The following is a 21,883-nucleotide window of genomic DNA, read 5'->3' as shown; positions in this document are numbered from 1 at the left end:
CAGTCACACAGACTTTGTAATGAGACAGGACCAGACACACAGGCTTTATAAAGAGACAGGACCAGTCACACAGACATTGTAATGAGACAGGACCAGTCACACAGGCTTTTTAAGGAGACATGACTAGTCACACAGACTTTATAATGAGACAGGACCAGTCACCCAGGCTTGAAAAGAGACAGGACCAGTCACACAGACTTTATAAAGAGGCAGAACCAGTCACACAGGCTTTATAAAGAGACAGGACCAGTCACACAGGCTTTTTAAAGAGACAGGACCAGTCACACAGGCTTTATAAAGAGACAGGAGCAGTCACACAGGCTTTTTAAAGAGACAGGACCAGTCACACTGGCTTTTAAAAGAGACTGGACCCGTCTCACGGGTTTTTTAAAGAGACAGGACCAGTCACACAAGCTTTATAAAGAGACAGGACCAGTCACACTGGCCTTATAAAGAGGCAGGACCAGTCTCACGGGTTTTTTAAAGAGACAGGAGCAGTCACACAGGCTTTATAAAGAGACAGGACCAGTCACACTGGCTTTATAAAGAGACAGGACCAGTCTCACGGGCTTTTTAAAGTGACAGGACCAGTCTCACGGGTTTTTTAAAGGGACAGCGCCAGTCAAACAAGCTTTTAAAGAGACAAAACGCTGCAAACAAAAGGGCCTAGGATTTCCTCTAGGGCGGTGGCACAAAGCGAGTGGTATCGGATCTGTAATTCCGATCGGATATTCTCATATCTGCCATTACAGATTATTTGACCATAAATGTTCATTCACGCATTCTAATCGAGTACTTATTATGCTGGCTTAGAACCTGCTGATTTTGCAGACATTTAGTTGTAATATGTGTACGTGTGCTTAATGTTGAAAAATGATTAATACAGCAGTTAGTTTAGTCGGGTCTTTCCCACATGTCATCTCTCTGTCTACAGACAGTAATCCATAGCATGCTTGACGTTTTACTTGTAGGTGTTGGAGATGCTTTGGGGAGGCAGAAGGTGAGTTAATCACTGCAGAACTCCCAGCCTCTGACCTGCTGTAGTAGCCACGGCAGTTATGTGGCTGGGCCAGTTGAGCTTCTTATCAATGGCGACTCCTAGGATTTTGATTAGAGGATTCGGTGATGGAAATGCTATTGACTGTCAAGTGGAGGAGGTTAGACTCCCTCTTGTTGAAGGTGGTTATCGTCTGCACTTATGTGGAGAGAATTTACCATAATGACACCAGGGATGAGGGATTTCAGTTATGTGGGGAGACGAGAGAAGCTGGGATTATTCTCCTTATAACAGAAAAGTTTAGGGGGAGATTGAATAGAATTGTTCAGAAAGATAAGGCGTTTTGATACTGTTATAAAAGAAAAACTGTTTCCACAACTTGACTAAAGGGCACAGATACAAGATAATTGGTAAACTAAATAGGTAGCAGATGAGAAGAACTCTGCTCACGCAGTGAATGATAAAGGACCTGGAATGAACTCGGAAATCTGGTGGGAGCAGATTCAGTAGGCTCAGGTCGTAGTACTCTCAGCTCTGTGTCAGAGGGTTGTGGGTTCATGTTCCACTCCAGCGACTAGGCTAATACTCCAGTGCAGTACTGAGGGATCGCTGCAGTGTTGGAGGGGCAGTACTGAGGGAGGGCGGCACTGTCAGAGGGGCAGTGCTGTGGGAGCACTGCACATTGGCGTCTTTCGGATGAGATGTTAAATGGATCCCCGTCTGTCACTAAGGTGGAGCTAAAAGCTTGTAGGGGGCATCTTTTCCGGAGTTAACGGTAATTTACCTGGTCAGCAGCCTTTGCCTGCACACTTACCAATTCCAATCTTTTACCTGGTTTACGGTAATTCACCTGGTCAGGCAGCCTTTTGCTGCTACACTGTAAACCATTTTCCAAACAGCGGTTTCGAATCGCTAACCCCACCTTCCAGTTCAGAATGGAGGAACTTATAATTAATGATATATGAAGATGGACAAATGATATGGATGTGAGAAAATCAACTTTTATTAAACTACAGAAACAATACCACACGAACACAGTAATTACAGTAAAATTGCTTAAATGGGGGAAGGCAGATGGCAAAAACGAGAGATGAATGGCTACAATGATAATTAAACAATCTTAGCAATTTCCCCTAAATTACCACCCCTAACTCTTTACTAGGTTGCCTTGCTGAGGAGTAAGAAACCTGCTCACCTGCAGTCCAACGAAGTAAGAGAGAGAGATAGCTTCTCAGGAGCTATCTTTATATCCTGCGATCTCCTGCTGTTTGGCACTGAAAGGGTCTGTGTGCAAAATTCACGCTGAAAAGGTTCGAATACACAAAAGAAAGCCATGATTGGCTGACTCAAATGGGCTTGGAGTGGTCCGTCCCGCCCACATCCGGAGTTTCTGGGCTAACAAAAGGGAGTAATGTGTGATTCAAAACCCATTCATTCCCAACTGTTCCCTTTCAAAAGTCCTATTCCTGAGTTTCGGTGTGCCTCACTGCGTGTAAGGGGTTTGAATGGGTTTGGATTTCTATGTAAACAGAAGCACTTTGTTCTGTGGTTAGTCTGAAGTGGTTGTAATCCCTTATGTCAATAAACAAACATCGATTGAGCAGAGACGGGAAACTCCCTTTGATGGGCAAGTCTGACGTCCAGTGTATGATCCTCCCACTTACACAGACACAATACAAGCTGTACAAGCTGCTTTTGTCCTGGCCATTTTAACCCCTTTGTGATTTACACAGTTCAAACTCAAAAGTACAATTTTTATTAATAAAATGTATTGTCTTCGAGTGTGCGAATTTTTCCACAAGTTCCTCAATTCTGGTGTTGTCCACGTGCTGTCCATCTCAACACAGCCTTTTTCAATTCTGGGTATGCTTTTTGAAACATTGTCCAACCCAGAGACAATTCAAATCTCACAATCCTTCGTCCACGATGTGGGCCAGTATTGTCCGACCTTCAGGGATTATGGGGATTTTTGTGAACCCCTACATTCCCCCTTTTGTCTACTTCTAACTTGATTGTAGTATACACTGGAAGGTGTGAGCAAAATTTTCTGACCCCCAACAAACAACCATCCCCTGTGTTTACCTATAGCTACCTACCACTGATTCCCCGACCCGTGTAATCCCCTCAAATTCGAGAAAGAGCTGGGCGCTTCAGTGAGGAGGCATTGGTGGCTCTCATTGGCTCAGTGAAACTGCGATGGGCAATGCTGTTCCCTGAGAGTGGCAGGAGGCCATTGCCCCGGGAGGTTAGAAGGGTGTGGAGGGAGGTGGCTCAGCACATCTCCTCGAGGACCCTGGTGCCGAGGGCCCACACCCAATGTCTGAAGAAGTTCAATGACCTCACTCGCGTGGTCAGGGTGAGTACCTGCTTTTCAATACATCTACAACCCTCCCTCTCAACTACACTCTGTGTCCAGAGGGATGACAAACCCAAATGCCCAACACATCCAAAACCTATGACCAATTCATAAAACATACATTCACATCCCACAACTTGCACACAAAAAACGGCTATTCAACTACGGGAGACACATCTGTCAAACAAATGGCTGCACACAATTATGTCTATTCAACTGTGGTAGCCACATCTGGTAAAGACATGGCAGCACACAATAACGGCTATTCAACAATGGTAGGCACATCTGCTAAACACATGGCTGCACACAGTAACGGCTTTTCAACATTGGTAGGCAAATCTGCCAAACTCATGCCTGCACATAATAACGTCTATTCAACTATGGTGGGCACATCTGTCAAAATCATGGCTGCACACACTAACAGCTATTCAACTGTGTTAGTCTCATTTGCGAAACACATGGCTGCACACAGTAACGGCTATTGAACTATGGTAGGCACATCTGTCAAACCCATGGCTGCACACAATAACATCTATTCAACTATGGTAGGCACATCTGCCAAACACATGGCAGCAAACTCACTCACACGCTGTCCTATTTCTTGCAGGACAAGCTCTCTCATAACAGACGGGAGCGGCAATGCACGGGAGGAGGACCGGCTGTGAACCACCAGCTGACCAGCCTGTCCCTCAGCCAGCCAGTGGCAGCAACGTGCCAGGCTAGGAGGAAGAGCAAGCCGGCTCCTCACCGCCTGTGTGTCCCAAGGATGACCATCAGACACTTGGGGGGAGCAGGATGTTAGGCTCTAATGAGGGCGAAGCTCCTGGACCCAGTGGGCTGCAGCAATGTCATGGGGGTACGAAAGCTCGGGAGCCATCTCACCTGAGGGTGAGTAGGTGCAATAGTTCTGCGGTACAGGACTATGATGAGGACTTTGATATAACTGCCATGAATACACAGGCATTGACCATGCACACTGATCTGATGGGTGCAATGGCAAGGGTGCCCGACAGCATGGATGATCTGGCTAGGAGCGTGCAGGAGTACGCAGCTAGCACAGCTCTCATTTGTGTGCAAACCCTTAAACCCATCCTTGCCTCATTGAAGAAGATGGTTAAACTGCAGGGAGACCGTGGGGAACCAGAGGCCATGTCACGTGTAATGGGTGAGGAGGCAGGATTCATTGCAGCATAGGCCAATGCAATGCAATGCCTTAGTGCTGCAATTGAGTCATTGCCTGGTGCCATCCATTCTCAGACGGCTCTCATGCAGTCTCAGATAGTTGTCACGCAAGTGTTAGCTGCTGCCATCCTCGCTGAGTCACCCACAGTCCCTCGGGCATCTCACAGTATTGCAGCAGTCCAGCAGACTGTGCTCAGATTGCTCCGGATGCTAAGGTTCTGCCCTGGGGGAGTGGCAGTTTGATGGTCCAGCAGGAAGGTGCTGTCCCCTCTCAGGAAGTCAGCATTCCTCCTCCCACCTCTGCCACTTCCACATTGCACTTGGCAAGGCCTGCAACACAGCCAGCCCAGTCTGCTGCCACCCATGCAGATTTGGTGCAGTCTGCAGCCGGGCCTTCCAGACCCAGAGCTAGTTTGAGACGTGCTTCAAGGCAAACTCTGGATCCAGCATTCAGCAACCTTCCGCAAGCCTTGCTATAGCCACTGGTGCCACATTAGGACGAGCAGCAGGGTGGGAAGGGAGGACGTGCGAAGGGGATGCAGGTCACCCTCGAAGGCCCAAAAGTAGAATGTGTTAAGAAATCGGTGGAATGTTTGTGGAGAAATTTCGAGGTTGTTGATATTATATTTGTTTACTGTTTTGCCATTTATCTCCATATTGTGAGAGCGAGTTTTGTTAGTTCATGAATTGATGGGTTTGTTTCTAATTGTTGGTCCTGCATAAATGACAGAGTTTATAACATAAATATTTTTTATTGCTAATTTACAGCTTTCCTGATTAGACTTATTGCAGCTTTGCGTGGCAATAGCGGGTGTGGGATGCTTTCAGTAATGTGCTTCTTCATCCCAGAAGCCATCTTCTCAGTAAGTGTTAGAATCGGTGTCATGTGAGCCATTCATGGACGGCCCTTGCAGTGGCAACATTTCATGCCTCCCTCCAACATTGGTGCTGCTGATCCTCCTCTTCATTCTTCTCCTCCTGTCCCACTCCCTCGTCATCCTCAGATGTTGCACCAATCCCTGGTAGCAATGGCTTGAACCTCATGAGTGCAATGTTATGAAGCATGCAGCTCACAAGCATGAAGAGGGAGACTCGCTCGTGAGACTATTGCAGAGCACCACCTAAGTGATCCAGACACCAGAACTGTTGTTGCGAGATCGTCTGCCCTATGAAGTTCCTGGTGGCGCTATGGCTCTCAATGTATTGCAGCTCGGCTGGGGTGTTCGGGTTATAGAGCGGCGCCATCAGCCAGGTGCAGAGTGGATAACACTTGTCCACGAGGAAACATCCAATAGTTTGATGCAGTGGTTGGAAAAGGTCTGTGACACCGGTCTACACTGATTTAAAGCATTGTGCTGCCTCCAGGTTAGTGGGCACTGCTGGCGAGTATGAGCAGTCTGTGGTCATAAACCAACTGGACTTTCAGAGAGTGGAAACCCTTGTGGTTTCAGAAGACCTCTGCATTTTCATGAGTTGTCCAAAATGCCATTGGCGTGCAGTCAATGGCGCCCTGAACCATGGGGAAGCCCTTTATCCTAGCAAAGCCACATGCGCATTCATGCTGTTTGTCCTGTACCATGGGGAGAGATGTACTGGCGTCTCCTTTCCTACAAAGCTTTTGTCACCTCCCAGATGCAACAATGAAGAGTGAACTGCGACGTATTCACTATGTCCCCAGTAGAAGCCTGAAAAGAACAGCTGGATTAGAAATTCAGAGCCACTGTCACCTTTACTGCCACCGACAGAGATGTTCTGGTCCTGAGCTAAGGCTGCAGATCTGGTTGCAGCAGGTGGCAGGGCTCAGTGACCACCTCCTTGCTGAAGCGGAGCATTTGGAAACACTGCTCCTGAGACAAATGGATATAGGAGGAGAATTGCTCGCTGAATACCCTGGGCGTGTGTGATCTCCTGTGCAGAGGCCTGTTGGCCGTCATCCTTCTGGTCACGTTTGCCACTCTCTCTCTGAACCTCTGCTGCCTCCGAAGATGAAGCTGAACGACGACCCCCAAAGTTAGTGCAGCCCCATCGAAGCTTCAAAATATCGTTAGAAGGAAGGTGAAATAAAAATCAATCTGCAAAATGGTTCTCAGGACCCAAAACTCCTTCCATCAGCGTCGAAACTCTCCAGACATCTCTCTCCCTCTCAACCTTTGCGTACCAAAAAATTGGCCGACAAGTAAAGGCATGGAGTGGCCGCCTTTAAATAGCATTCCCCTCTACCTGTCATTCCCAGCGGCAGGTGGAAAAGCTGGGGATGCAACTCAATATCCGGTCCGGGGCATGATATGATCTGCGGGTGCAGGAGATCGTGGTGGTAGTCTTTAGTTCTGCTGCAAAACAACTGGACATTTTCATGAGCGACACTAACATACCCGCGCTCGGGCACTAAGTATCCAGCATCAAGTTGGCGCCTCCCGAAGGCACTTATGGGAGGCACTAACCCACCAACTTTTCCCTGCATGTTTAACTGTGTTTCTCTCTTTGTCGTTTCCCTTCCCATCTGCTGTCAGCTGTTGATTCTGAAGTTGATATCGTGTTTCCAAGATTCACATTTTCTATATACAACTCCAGCAAATTTATTGGAGTTGACACTTTATTTAACGAATTTCAGTCTACTATCTACACTGAAAATTTGCACCAGATCAGAAGAATGCTGTCTTGGTTTAGGAGACATTTTACCTAATGGTGATTTGTCATCGACCTGAAACGTTAACTGTTTCACTCTCTCCACAGATGCTGCCTAACCTGCTGATTATTGACATAATTTTCTGTTTTAATTTCTGATTTCCATTATCCGCAGTATTTTCCTTTGTTTTCACCTAATGCTCGGTATTGTTACTTATAGATTCAGGGGAACAAATCCTCGAAGATCACATCCACATCTTTAAATGCCTGAAATATCCGCTAATCACTCAGTTCCAGTCAGTGTCTCCTTTCCCACCCTCTGTAGTTCTGCATTAATGGCACTGTTTCTGAAAGTTAAAATAGGGTTACAAGGATAATTTATACTCTCATAAAATGTTCGTTCAGCCAGATATCAATACATTATTTCCAATCATTGAGTTGAGTTCACAATTGGATCCCATGCCAGTCTGGGACGGTTCACTGGATCTCTCAGTGAGACCCAGAGTGATTCTCTATTCATGCTGCACTTCAGGATTACCAATTCCAGCTGATTGTAACTGAGGTACTGAGGATCAGAAAATCCTTTGATGTCTTCTCGTCTCGCACTAACTACGCCGCTGGATCAGGTAAGCACAGCGTGCCGACATCTGGGGTTTCTGTGATTTCTGTGATTTCTGTGAATATTGTATGCACAAGTTGGAAACAACAGTTGAAAAAGTACAAGGATAAATCTCTTCCATTTTTGGTTCAGATATTTTGCAAAAGCATTGGCTCGCACTTTGTCTCGGGGATAAGTCGCCCGATTTCGATGCTGATAAATGCATTTAGTGGGAATTTACCTGGTCAATCATCACTATTTACTTTAATTCAGAATCCATTATCTGCAAAGTTACTTGGCAAATCTTGCTTTCAATGAGCTACAATTTTGAACAGAAATGCAGTAAACTCAATCTTCAAAACATATCTGACAGCCCAGTTATCATAATAACTGCACTGTACTTGTATGTATTATCTTAGCAATGTCATATTGATCCATACATTTTACGTACAATTGCCTGTAATATTGAATGGCAAGTTTGCAGTTTCTGTATTTTGCTGTTGCATTCATTTCCAGCTCAATATATAATTGATATTTTAACCAGGAGCAGGAATCCAAGCGGGATTTCCTGCTCCCCTAACATAGTGGCACACAAGCGAATTGCACCAGTCCAAATGTTGTCTGATCCCGGGACATGAAGGCTTCCTGAGAGGTTCATGTCCTTTGTGTCCCTGGTACCTAGGGCGGTGCTTTTGTGTGCTGGGCTAATGTTAGATTGATCATATAATCTCTCCTTGATCAAACATCTGTTACTTATAAAATGGCCCAGAACTTGGTGTCGGGGGATTGCCGCGCGTGCAAGTCCCCGATCTGCACTCACCCTGCGCGCTGACATCTGAAGCCCGGGCCTGCTTGCATTTCCTGTCACAGGCCCGGTTCAGATGTCGGCGCGCTGTGCTTACCTGATCCAGCGGCGTAGTTAGTGCGATGTGCCGGCTGGGATCAGGTGAGCACTGTACAACCAATCAGGGGAGGGGAAGGTTCAGTCATGTGTTTGAGAATAAGAACTGTCAAATTCATGAAAACTACGGGGGCCCAAAACACTACTTAAACTTTAAATAAAAATTTAAAAAACATCCCAATCATTAAATTAAGTATAAATAAGTTTTTAAAAAAAATGTAAACAATATTTTTTTTGTTTGAAAAAAATAAATGTTTAATAAAAAGGTCTAAAACTAAACTTACCTTCTTGTAGATTCTTTAAAATAATAAACATGTGGAAAAAAAATTCTAAATTACACTAAAACACCACTTACCTGTAAAAATAAATAATTACGTGTGCTTTTTACAAGCGTAAAGACCGGAGGCCTTTACACATGCGCAAATCCCCCCAAAACAGAGGAAATCCAAGACACACGCGCTGCCCCCTACAGCGCATGCGCTAGCCTCTTCACCTCTTGGGTTAGAGGAGAGGAAATGCCGATTTTGAGCGCATGCGCTGTGCATGCTGAAAACCAGCATTTCCTCCGGCCAGATGCGTGAGTACCCCTTCTGTACTCACGCGTTTGGGGAGGAATTACTGCCCCGTTGTATTTATTCCCATTTAAGTTATTGATTCCACAAAGTATTTCCGATTATACTTACAATAAACCCTGTATTCAGCACCACAGGTAAAATAATTAGATTATCTCATTGAATGTCGGTAAAGAGTTGCAGATTTCAGCCCGAATCCCATCATACTGCTGATTATTCTCCCAGCCTGGTGTATAATTTCTGTTTATTTCCATTCCCCACAGTTAACTTAGTGACGATTGTGATCCTGTCTCGGGGGAAGTGCGGACTCTCCAAATGTGTCACTCGCTACCTGGTGGCCATGGCAGCGGCGGATCTACTGGTCGTTATCATCGACCTGATATTGAGGCACATTCCCATTGTTTATTGGGAAGAGTTATATTTCGTGGGGTCCATACCCTTGTGTAATATCCACGCCGTCCTGCTGTTCGCAGCCACAGACTGTTCGGTCTGGTTCACGGTCACTTTCACCTTTGATCGATTTCTGGCCATTTGTTGCCAGAAGCTGAAAACTAAATATTGCACCGCGAAAACGGCGGCTGTGGTTCTGGGAACAGTGATTGTGATTAGCGGTTTAAAGAACATCACCTGGTATTTTATGTTCACAGGTCGGTATTTGCTTGCGAAAGGCCCCTGGTTTTGTGATGTCACAGATGATGTTCTGTATTCACGGACCTGGGGAACAATTGAGTCCTTCATTATATTCTCACCCCATGTGTCCCATTTGTTTTGATTCTGCTGCTCAATGCTGTCACCGTCAGACACATTTTAGTGTCCAACAGAGCCCGCAGGAGACTCCGGGGTCTCAGCAGTGGGGAGATTCACAGAGACCCAGAGATGGAGAGCCGCAGGAAATCCATCATTTTACTGCTTGTTATCTCGGGCAATTTCATCCTGTTATGGGCAATGTTTATGGTGTATTCTATATGGTACCGGATGTTCTGGATGGGGTATCAGTCTGTAATTCTACCTAATTATGTACAGGAACTGGGATTCATGCTGCAGCTGTTGAGTTGCTGCACAAACATTGGGATTTATTCCGTGACCCAGACTAAGTTCAGAGAGCAGTTGGAGAATGTGGGAAAATATCCCTTTACTCTGATTGTAAAATTCATTAAAGGATGAGAAGAAATGGAGATTTGTAGCCCGAGAGTTGAGAGTTCACTGGGCATGATATTGTGGCGCCCCTCACAAAGATGGCGGCTCCGAGACGCCACACAATGATGGCAGCTGCCTGGCGCCCACACAGATGGTGGCACCCACGGCCCTTACAAATATGTCGGCTCTGCGGCACAGCACAAAATTGGCAGCTCAGGTGCACCGCAGAAAGTTGCAGGCTCTGGGTCTCCGCACAAAGATGGCGGCTTCAGCGTCCCGTACAAAGATGGCGGCTCCGGTGCCCCGCATAAAGATGGTGGCACCTGCACCAAGCACAAAGATGACGGCACCTGCGCCCAGCTCAAATTTGGTGCCTCCGGGGCACCGCACAAAGATGGCGGCTCTGGGGCCCGGCACAAAGGTGGCGGCTCCAGGGTCCGTACAAAGATGGCAACACCCGCACCTAACTCAAAGATGGCGGCACCGCACCCAGCACAAAGATGATGGCGCCTGGGCCCCACACAATGTTGGCGGACCTCACGTGCGGCACAGAAATATCGGCTCTGGGGCCCAGCACAAAGGTGGCAGTTCCGGGGCTCTGCTCCAAAATGGCGGCTCTGGGGCCTCCCTCAAAGATGGCGCCACCGGCGCCCCCCACAAAGATGCCGGCTCCGGGGCCCCGCACAAAAATGGCGGCTCCGAGGCCAGACACAAATATGGCGGCAGCCGCGCCCGGCACAAAGATGGCGGCACCCACGACCAGCACAAAGATCGTGGCTCCGTGGAACCACACAAAGATGGTGGCAGCTGCACTCCACAAAAAGATGGCTCCACTGGGGCACAGCTCAAATATTGGGGCACACGCGCCCCGCAGAAAGATTTAGCCATAGTGGACTGCAAATAGCTACTTGAAGGTAAGTCAGTGTCAGAGCAGTGGGTGCCATTCAAGCACAAGATCCAGAGGGTTCAGATCAAACATGTGCCATTAAAGAAAAAAGGAGGAACTAACAAATCTAGAGCCGCTGGATGTCTAGAAATATGCAGGGTAGTATATCGATAAAACAGGGAAGCGTATGACATATACCGAGGGCTAAATACTCCAGAATCTTTGGAGGAATACAGAAAGTGCCGGGCTGCAATTAAAAATGATATTAGGAAAGCCAAGAGAAATCATGAAAAGTTCTTGGCAAGTAAAATCAAGGAAAACACAAAGATGTTATATAAATATATTAAGAGTAAGTGGATAACTAAAAAAAGGGGATGGCCTATTAGGGATCATGAGGGTAATCTGTGTGTTGAGGCGTGGGACGTTGGTAGGGTTCTTAATGAATACTTTGTGTCTATTTTCACAAAGGAGAGGGGCGAAGCAGACATTGCTATCGGGGCGGGGGAGGAGTGTGAAATATTAGATGAAATAAACAAAGTGAGAGAGGAAGTATTAAGGGGCTTAGCAGATGTAAAAGTGGATAAATCCCGAGGCCCGGATTAAATGTATCCCAGGCTGTTAAGCGAAGCAAAAGAGGAAATCATAGAGGCCCTAACAATCATTTTTCAATCCTCTCTGGCTTCAGCTGTGGTGCCGGAAGACTGCAGGACTGCTAATGTGGTACCCTTATTTTTAAAGGGAGGAAAGGATAGATCAAGTAATTACAGGCCAGTCAGCCTAAACTCGGTGGTGGGAAAATTATTGGACAGAATTCTGCAGGACAGGATAAATCAACATTTAGAAAGACACGGGTTAATCAAGGATATTCAGCACGGATTTGTTAAGGGATGGTCGTGTCTGACAAAAATGATTGCATTTTTTGAGGAGGTAACAAGGAGGGTAAATGAGGGTAGTGTGTTTGATTTAGTGTATAGGGACTTCAGCAAGGCTTTAGATAATGTTCCACATGGCAGACTGGCCACGAAGTTAAAAGCCCATGGGATCCAGGGCAAAGTGTCAAGTTGGATTCAAGACTGGCTTGGAGACCGGAAGCAGAGGGTAATGGCTGATGCATGTTTTGTGACTGGAAGGTGGTTTCCAGTGCGGTTCCGCAGGTGTCATTATTATGTCCCTTGCTTTTTGTAGTATACATCAACGATGTTGACTTGAATGTGGGGGTTATGATTAAGCAGTTTGCAGCTGATACTAAAATCGGCCTTGTGGTTAATACTGAAGTAGGAAGCTGTAGACTGCTGGAAGATATCAATACATTGGTCAGGTGGGCAGAACAGTGGCAAATGGAATTCTATCCAGAGAAGTGTGAGCAATCAATTTGGGAAAGGCTAACAAGGAAAGGGAATACACATTAAATGGTAGGACACTGTTTAGTGTAGTGGAACAAAGGGACCTTGGAGTGTATGTCCACAGATCCCTGAAGGTAGCAGGCCTGGTAGATAAGGTGGTTAAGAGGGCCTACGGAATGCTTGCCTTTATTAACCATGGCATAGAATACAAGAGCAGGGGGTTATGCTTCAACTGTATAAAACACTAGTTAGGCCTCAGCTAGAATACTGCATGCAGTTCTGGTCACCACATTTCAGGAAATATGTGACTGCACCAGAGAGATTTCAAAGAAGATTTACAAGGATTTTGCCGAGAGTAGAGGATCTTTGCTATGATGAAAGACAGGATACGCTGCGTCTGTTTTCCTTGGAGCAGAGGAGACTGAGGGGAGAGCTTATTATGGTGTAAAACCTTATGAGGGGCTTAGATAAAGTGAATAGAAATGACTAATTTCCCTTTGCAGAGTTGTCAAAAACCATGGGGCACATAGAAACATAGAAACATAGAAGATAGGAGCAGGACTAGGCCATTCGGCGCTTCAAGCCTGCTCCGCCATTCAATGAGATCATGGCTGATCATTCAAATTCAGTACCCTGTCCCTGCATTCTCCCCATATCCCTTGATCCCTTTAGCCTCAAGAAACATAGCCAACTATTTCTTGAATATATTAATGAACTGGCCTCCACCGCCCTCTGTGGCAGAGAATGCCACAGGTTCACAACACTCTGGGTGAAGAAATTCCTCCTCATTTCTGTCCTAAATGGCTTACCCCTTATCCTTTGACTATGACCCCTGGTTCTGCATTCCCCGGCCAACAGAAGCATCATTTCTGCATCTAGTCTGTCCAGACCTGACAGAATTTTATAGGTTTCGATGAGATCCCCTCTCAATCTTCTAAACTCCAGTGAGTATAAGCCCAATCGACACAATCTCTCCTCGTACGTCATTCCTGCCATCCCAGGTATCAGCCTGGTGAATCTTCGCTGCACTCCCTCCATGGCAAGAACGTCCTTCCTCAGGTAAGGTGACCAAAACTGCACACAATACTCAAGGTGTGGTCTCACCAAGGCCCTGTACAACTGTAGCAAGACATCCTTGTTCTTGTACTCGAACCCTCTTGCTACGAAGGCCAACATACCATTTGCCTTCTTAACCACCTGCTGCACCTGCATGCATACCTTCAGCGACTGGTGCACAATAACACCCAGGTCTCTTTGCACTTCCCCTTCTCCCAATCTATTGCCATTCAAATAATAATCTGCCTTCCTGTTTTTGCCACCAAACTGAATAACCTCACATTTATCCACATTATAGTGCATTTGCCATGTTTCTGCCCAACACCCAACCTGTCCAAATCGTACTGGAGTTCACGACATCCTCCTCACAGCTTACCCTCCCACCCAGCACAGATTTGAGGCAACTGGGGCAAGGTATAGAGGGGTTTTGAGGTTCAATTTCTTCAGCCAGATGGTTGTGGGTGTCTGGAACTCACTGCCTTTAAGGGTGGTAGCGGCAGGAACGCTAACCTTATTTAAAAAGTACTTGGATGTGCACTTGGGATGCTCTAACCTGCAGGGCTACGGACCAAGAGCTGGGAAGTGGGAGTAGGCTGGATAGCTCTTTGTTGGCCGGCACAGAAATGATGGGTTGAAATGGCCAACGTCTGTGCTATAACTTTCTATGATTCTATGATTTTATGATTCTAGATGGTGGCACACGAGCCCCGCACAAAGATGACGGCTCTGCGATGCAGCTCCAAAATGGTGGCACCCAGGCCCCGCACAAAGATGGTGGCTCGGCGGACTCACACAAAGGTGGTGGCTCTGGTGACATGCACAGAGATGGCGGATCTGGGGACACGCACAATGATGGCAGCACCCACGCTCTGCACAAAGATGGCGTCTCTGGCTCCCTGCAAAAATAATGCGGCTCTGGCGCCATGCACAAAGATGGCAGCTCTGGTGGACCACAGAAATGATGGTGGATCTGAGGCCCAGCACAATGCTGGCGGCTCTGGGTCATGGCATAAATATTGAGGCACCTGCGCCCTGCACAAAGATGGTGGCTCAGAGGCACCACACATAGATGCCGGCTCTGGGGCCACGCACAATAATGGCGGATGTGGGGCCCCTCACATATATGGTGGCTCTGGGGCATCGCATAAAGATGGCGACACCCGCGCCCTGCAAAAAGACGTCAGCTCTATGAAACTGCACAAAATGGCTACACCCGCGCCCCGCACAAAGATCGCAACATCCTCGCCCAGCACAAAGATGTCGGCTCTGGTATCCTGCTCAAATTTGGTGGCTCTGGGGATCCGCACAGAAGAACAGGATCTAGGGAACTGCACAAAGAAGGCTGTGCTGGAGACCCGCACAAAAATGGCAACTCTGGCGCAACGCACAATGTTGGCGGCTCTGGCGCCACTCACAAAGATGGCGTCTCTGGCACCCTCCAATGCCCAGCAGCAAGATGGTAGCTCTTGGGCACCACTCACAGATGGCGACTCCGGTGCCCCGCACAAAGCTGGCAGCTCTGTGGCCCCGCAAAAGGATAGCGGCTGTCACTTGGGGCATTTCCCTGTACACTATGCACCCGTCAAACCCCACTGTATACTTTTCCCACGTGACAGCCCACTGGATAGCATACCCCTGTGACACCGCCCTGCTTAATATACTCCGGTGACACTCTCACTTTATACTATACCACTGTGACACCGCCCTGTATACTATACCACTGTGACTTCCCCTGTATACTAAAACCCAGTGAGATCCCCAGTACACTATACTCCTGTGACACCCGCTGTATACTATACCCCTGTGACACCCCCTGTATACAATACCCCTGTGAAACCCTCTGTATACTATATCTGTGTCACCCCCTGTATATTACACCCCTTTGACACCCCCTGTATACTATACGACAGTGGCACCCCCTGTATACTATACCCCTGTGACACCCCCTGTATACTTAACCCCTGGGAAACACCCTGTATACTATATCCCTGTGACACCCCCTGTATATTATACCCCTGTGACAACCCGTGTATACTATACCCCTGTGACACCCCTGTATATTATACCCCCTGTGACAATCCCTGTATACTATACCCCTGTGACACCTCCTGTATACTATACCCCTGTGAAACCCCCTGTATACTATAACCCTGTGACATCCCCTGTATACTATACCCCTGTGACACCCCCTGTATACTATACCCCTGTGACACCGCCTGTATACTATACCCCTGTGACACCCCCTGTATACTATACCCCTGTGACACCCCCTGTATATTATACCTCTGTGATAACCCCTGTATATTATACTCCTGTGACACCCCATATATACTATACCACTGTGACACACCCCCTGTATATTATAGCCCTGTGACACCCACTGATTCACAAGAAAGCTCACTCTAAAATGCCCCATCAATCAATCCCAGACCAAGGCAGCATCGTTTCGGTGCAGAGCAGAAATCCATCTAACAGTCACATGAAACAGTCCCATGGGAAGTTACAGCCCAGTTTAGCAACAGAGTAAGCCTCACTATACACTGGCCCATTAAACACTCCCAGTGCAGGTACTGCACTGGTTTGATACATAGTGAAGCACCCACTAAACTTTTCCCTTGAACTCTCCCATGCCAGGTACATCACCTGTTGGATACAGAGTAAAGCTCCCTCTACTCTGCCCCATAAAATTTTCCGACATTATGTACAGTATGGATTAGATCCAGTGTCCCATCAAACAGTCCTAAGGCATGTACAGCACGGGTTAGATACAGAGTAACGTTCCCTCTACACTGTCCCATCAAACACTCCCAGGGCATGTACAGCACGGGTTAGATACAGAGTAACGTTCCCTCTACACTGTCCCATTAAACACTCCTAGATCATTGAATTTGCAAGATAAAGACATCTCCCTCTGCGCACTCCCATCGATTTGGTTCGAGGCCGAGAAATATGTCTGAGGGAAATCTTGAAGCCATCTGAAATTAACAAATTTAAATAGAGACCAGAGGAGTGTGGATTAATATAGTAATATGGACAGAGGATTGGTTACCGGACAGCAAAGAAAGATTAGGGTAAACGGGCAGGCTCTAATTGGTGTGGTGCCACAAGGATCAGTACTGGGGCCTCAGCTTTTTACAATCTATATAAATGACCGAGATGAAGGGATCGAGTGCAATGTAACCAAGTTTGCTGACAATACAGTGTGAGTTGGGACAGTAAGCTGTGAGGAGAACACAAAATCTGCAAAGGAATATAGATACAGAAACTAAGTGGGCAGTAAGATGACAGACGGTGTATTATGTTGGGAAATGTGAGGTTATTCACTTTGGTAGGAAAATAGAAAAAGAGTAGAATTTTTAAATTGGAGATATATTTTAAATGTTAATGTTCAGAGAGATTTGGGTGCCCCCGTGCAAGAAACACAGAAAGCTAGCATGCTGGTACAGCAAGCAATAAGGAAGGCCATTGGCATTTTGGCCTTTATTGCAAGGGGGTTGGAGTATGAGAGTAAGGTCGTCTTGATACAATTGTACCGGGCCTTGGTGAGACCACACCTGGAGTACTGGGCACAATGTTGGTCTCCTTATCTAAGGGATCATATACTTACCTTGGAAGCGGTGTAACGAAGGTGGTCTAGATTGATATCTGGGATGAGAGGGCTATCCTATGAGGAGAGATGGCATAGAATGGGCCTATATTCACGGGAGTTTAGAAGAATGAGAGGTGATCTCATTGAAACATACAGGATACTGAAGGGAATTGGCAGGGTAGATGCTTAGAGGTTACTTCCCTGGCTGGAGCTTCGAGAACTAGGCGGCATAGTCTGAGGATAAGGGGTAGACCACTTAACACTGAGATGAGGAGGAATTTCTTCATTCAGAGGATTGTGAATCTTTGGAATTCTCTACCCCAGAGGGCTGTGAATGATCAATTGTTGAGTATATTCAAGGCTGAGATAGATAGATTTTTGGAAGTTAAGGGAATCAAGATACCTGGATCTCGGGCGAGAAAGTGCAGTTGAAGTAGATGAGCAGCGATGATCTTATTCAATGGTGGAGCAGGCTCGATGGGCAGCATGGCTTACACCTGCTCCTTTTTCTTATGTTCTTATGTTCTCTACATTGAACAATCAAACACTCCCAGGGTAGCTACAGCACGGGTTAGATACAGAGTAAAGCTCCCTCTAAACTGCCCCATCAAACACTCCCAGGGCAGGTACAGCAAGGGTTAGATACAGAGTAAAGGTCCCTCTAAAATGCCCTTTCAAAGGCTCCCAGATCATTGATTTTGGAAGGCGCATTTTACAGTAAATCATCCTCTGTGCACTCCCATCAGTTTGGTTCGATGCCTAGAAATATGTCAGGGGGAAATCTTTTGTAAGACGTTACCATCTTGTTGTGTGTGAAAGACAATGATCCATTCTTTAGAGTCAAGAAATAAGGTTTCAAAGAAGAGCGAGGCAGAGAGGGAGAGGAGACAAGAAATTTTCACAAGCACATTTGACATGTCGCTATATACGGTGATTCTAGGGAATCTTTCCCCATTCTGTCCGTGGGTAGCATCTTTACTTTATTCTCCTTAAACTTAGAGCAATGTTCCTACAATCAATGGCTGCTGGTATCCGTTGGGAATTTGCATTTCGCTCTCTCTATTTCTGTGCTGTGTTGCTGGGGAAACATGAGTTGTGTTACTGTCGCGCAATGCTCTAATCTGGGACTTCTATTTCTGTGCTGTGTTGCTGGGGAAACATGTGTTGTGTTTCTGTCGCGCAAGGCTCTAATCTGGGACTTCTATTTCTGTGCTGTGTTGGTGGGGAAACATGTGTTGTGATTCTGTCGCGCAATGCTCTAATCTGGGACTTCTATTTCTGTGCTGTGTTGGTGGGGAAACATGTGTTGTGTTTCTGTCGCGCAATGCTCTAATCTGGGACTTCTATTTCCGTGCTGTGTTGCTGGGGAAACATGTGTTGTGTTTCTGTCGCGCAATGCTCTAATCTGGGACTTCTATTTCTGTGCTGTGTTGGTGGGGAAACATGAGTTGTGTTTCTGTCGCGCAATGCTCTAATCTGGGACTTCTATTTCTGTGCTGTGTTGGTGGGAAAACATGAGTTGTGATTCTGTCACGCAATGCTCTAATCTGGGAACTCTATTTCTGTGCTGTGTTGGTGGGGAAACATGTGTTGTGTTTCTGTCGCGCAATGCTCTAATCTGGGACTTCTATTTCTGTGCTGTGTTGGTGGGGAAACATGAGTTGTGTTTCTGTCGCTCAATGCTCTAATCTGGGACTATTTTTCTGTGCTGTGTTGGTGGGGAAACATGAGTTGTGTTTCTGTCGCTCAATGCTCTAATCTGGGACTATTTTTCTGTGCTGTGTTGGTGGGGAAACATGAGTTGTGTTTCTGTCGCTCAATGCTCTAATCTGGGACTATTTTTCTGTGCTGTGTTGGTGGGGAAACATGTGTTGTGTTTCTGTCACGCAATGCTCTAATCTGGGAACTCTATTTCTGTGCTGTGTTGGTGGGGAAACATGTGTTGTGTTTCTGTCGTGCAATGCTCTAATCTGGGACTTCTATTTCTGTGCTGTGTTGGTGGGGAAACATGTGTTGTGTTTCTGTCGCGCAATGCTCTAATCTGGGACTTCTATTTCTGTGCTGTGTTGGTGGGGAAACATGTGTTGTGTCTCTGTCGTGCAATGCTCTAATCTGGGACTTCTATTTCTGTGCTGTGTTGGTGGGGAAACATGTGTTGTGTTTCTGTCGCGCAATGCTCTAATCTGGGACTTCTATTTCTGTGCTGTGTTGGTGGGGAAACATGTGTTGTGTCTCTGTCGCGCAATGCTCTAATCTGGGACTTCTATTTCTGTGCTGTGTTGGTGGGAAAACATGAGTTGTGATTCTGTCACGCAATGCTCTAATCTGGGACTTCTATTTCTGTGCTGTGTTGGTGGGAAAACATGAGTTGTGTTTCTGTCGCGCAATGCTCTAATCTGGGACTTCTATTTCTGTGCTGTGTTGGTGGGAAAACATGAGTTGTGTTTCTGTCACGCAATGCTCTAATCTGGGACTTCTATTTCTGTGCTGTGTTGGTGGGGAAACATGTTTTGTGTTTCTGTCGCGCAATGCTCTAATCTGGGACTTCTATTTCTGTGCTGTGTTGCTGGGGAAACATGTGTTGTGTTTCTGTCGCGCAATGCTCTAATCTGGGACTTCTATTTCTGTGCTGTGTTGGTGGGGAAACATGTGTTGTGTTTCTGTCGCGCAATGCTCTAATCTGGGACTTCTATTTCTGTGCTGTGTTGGTGGGAAAACATGAGTTGTGATTCTGTCACGCAATGCTCTAATCTGGGACTTCTATTTCTGTGCTGTGTTGGTGGGAAAACATGAGTTGTGTTTCTGTCGCGCAATGCTCTAATCTGGGACATCTATTTCTGTGCTGGTGGGGAAACATGTGTTGTGTTTCTGTCGCTCAATGCTCTAATCTGGGACTTCTATTTGTCTGTGCTGTGTTGGTGGGGAAACATGTGTTGTGTTTCTGTCGCTGAATGCTCTAATCTGGGACTTCTATTTCTGTGCTGTGTTGGTGGGGAAACATGAGTTGTGTTTCTGTCGCGCAATGCTCTAATCTGGGACTTCTATTTCTGTGCTGTGTTGGTGGGGAAACATGTGTTGTGTTTCTGTCGCGCAATGCTCTAATCTGGGACTTCTATTTCTGTGCTGTGTTGGTGGAGAAACATGTGTTGTGTTTCTGTCGCGCAATGCTCTAATCTGGGACTTCTATTTCTGTGCTGTGTTGGTGGGGAAACATGTGTTGTGTTTCTGTCGCTCAATGATCTAATCTGGGACTTCTATTTCTGTGCTGTGTTACTGGGGAAACATGTGTTGTGTTTCTGTCGCGCAATGCTCTAATCTGGGACTTCTATTTCTGTGTTGTGTTGCTGGGGAAACATGTTTTGTGTTTCTGTCGTGCAATGCTCTAATCTGCGACTTCTATTTCTGTGCTGTGTTGGTGGGGAAACATATGTTGTGTTTCTGTCGCACAATGCTCTAATCTGGGACTTCTATTTCTGTGCTGCATAGCTGGGGACACACGTGTTGTGTTTCTGTCGCGCAATCATCTAATCTGGGACTTCTATTTCTGTGCTGTTTTGCTGGCGAAACATGTGTTGTGTTTCTGTCGCGCAATGCTCTAATCTGGGACTTCTATTTCTGTGCTGTGTTGGTTGGGAAACATGTGTTGTGTTTCTGTCGCGCAATGCTCTAATCTGGGACCTCTATTTCTGTGCTGTGTTGGTGGGGAAATATGTGTTGTGTTTCTGTCGCGCAATGCTCTAATCTGGGACCTCTATTTCTGTGCTGTGTTGGTGGGGAAACGTGTTTCTGCCGCTCCATGATCTAATCTGGGACTTCTATTTCTGTGCTGTGTTGGTGGGGAAACATGTGTTGTGTTTCTGTCGTGCAATTCTCTAATCTGGGACTTCTATTTCTGTGCTGTGTAGCTGGGGAAACATGTGTTGTGTTTCTGTCGCTGAATGCTCTAATCTGGGACTTTTGTTTCTATGCTGTGTTGGTGGGGAAACATGTGTTGTGTTTCTGTCGCGCAATGCTCTAATCTGGGACTTCTATTTCTGTGCTGTGTTGGTGGGGAAACATGTTTTGTGTTTCTGTCGCGCAATGCTCTAATGTGGGACTTCTATTTCTGTACTGTGTAGCTGGGGAAACATATGTTGTGATTCTGTCACGCAATGCTCTAATCTGGGACTTCTATTTCTGTGTTTATTTAGATAAATGGCTCACTGGTTTCCATGAAGTGAAGATGGCAGCAAAGCCATGTCAACAAAGTCACTTATTGATTTGTTTCAACTCACAGCAAGGCTATATTTTTATAATATTGACAGTTGGTACAGGATGAATAAAAATACCTCGAACATTGCCATCGGTTACAGTTTTGTTCAATTAGAACAGATGTGAATTATATCAAAGGGAAATGTTTAAAATAAAACATTCAGTTCTGAAGATTCTGCTGACAAAATCTATGCATTGTTTATGTCCAGCGTAAAATTCTGTCTAAATTTCACGTCAACCACTCCCTATTCAGGAACAGCATGGGTTAGATACAAAGTATAGCTCCCTCTACATTGTCCCGTCAAACACTCCCAGGGCAGGTACAGCACGGGTTACATACATGGTAAAGCTCCATCTACACTGTCCCATCAAACACTCCCAGGGTAGGTA

Source organism: Somniosus microcephalus, unplaced genomic scaffold (assembly GCF_052327205.1).
Source record: "Somniosus microcephalus isolate GS21.2 unplaced genomic scaffold, FLI_Smic_1.0 unresolved_chr3, whole genome shotgun sequence".
NCBI lineage: Eukaryota > Metazoa > Chordata > Chondrichthyes > Squaliformes > Somniosidae > Somniosus > Somniosus microcephalus.
This window is presented reverse-complemented; position numbering follows the sequence as displayed.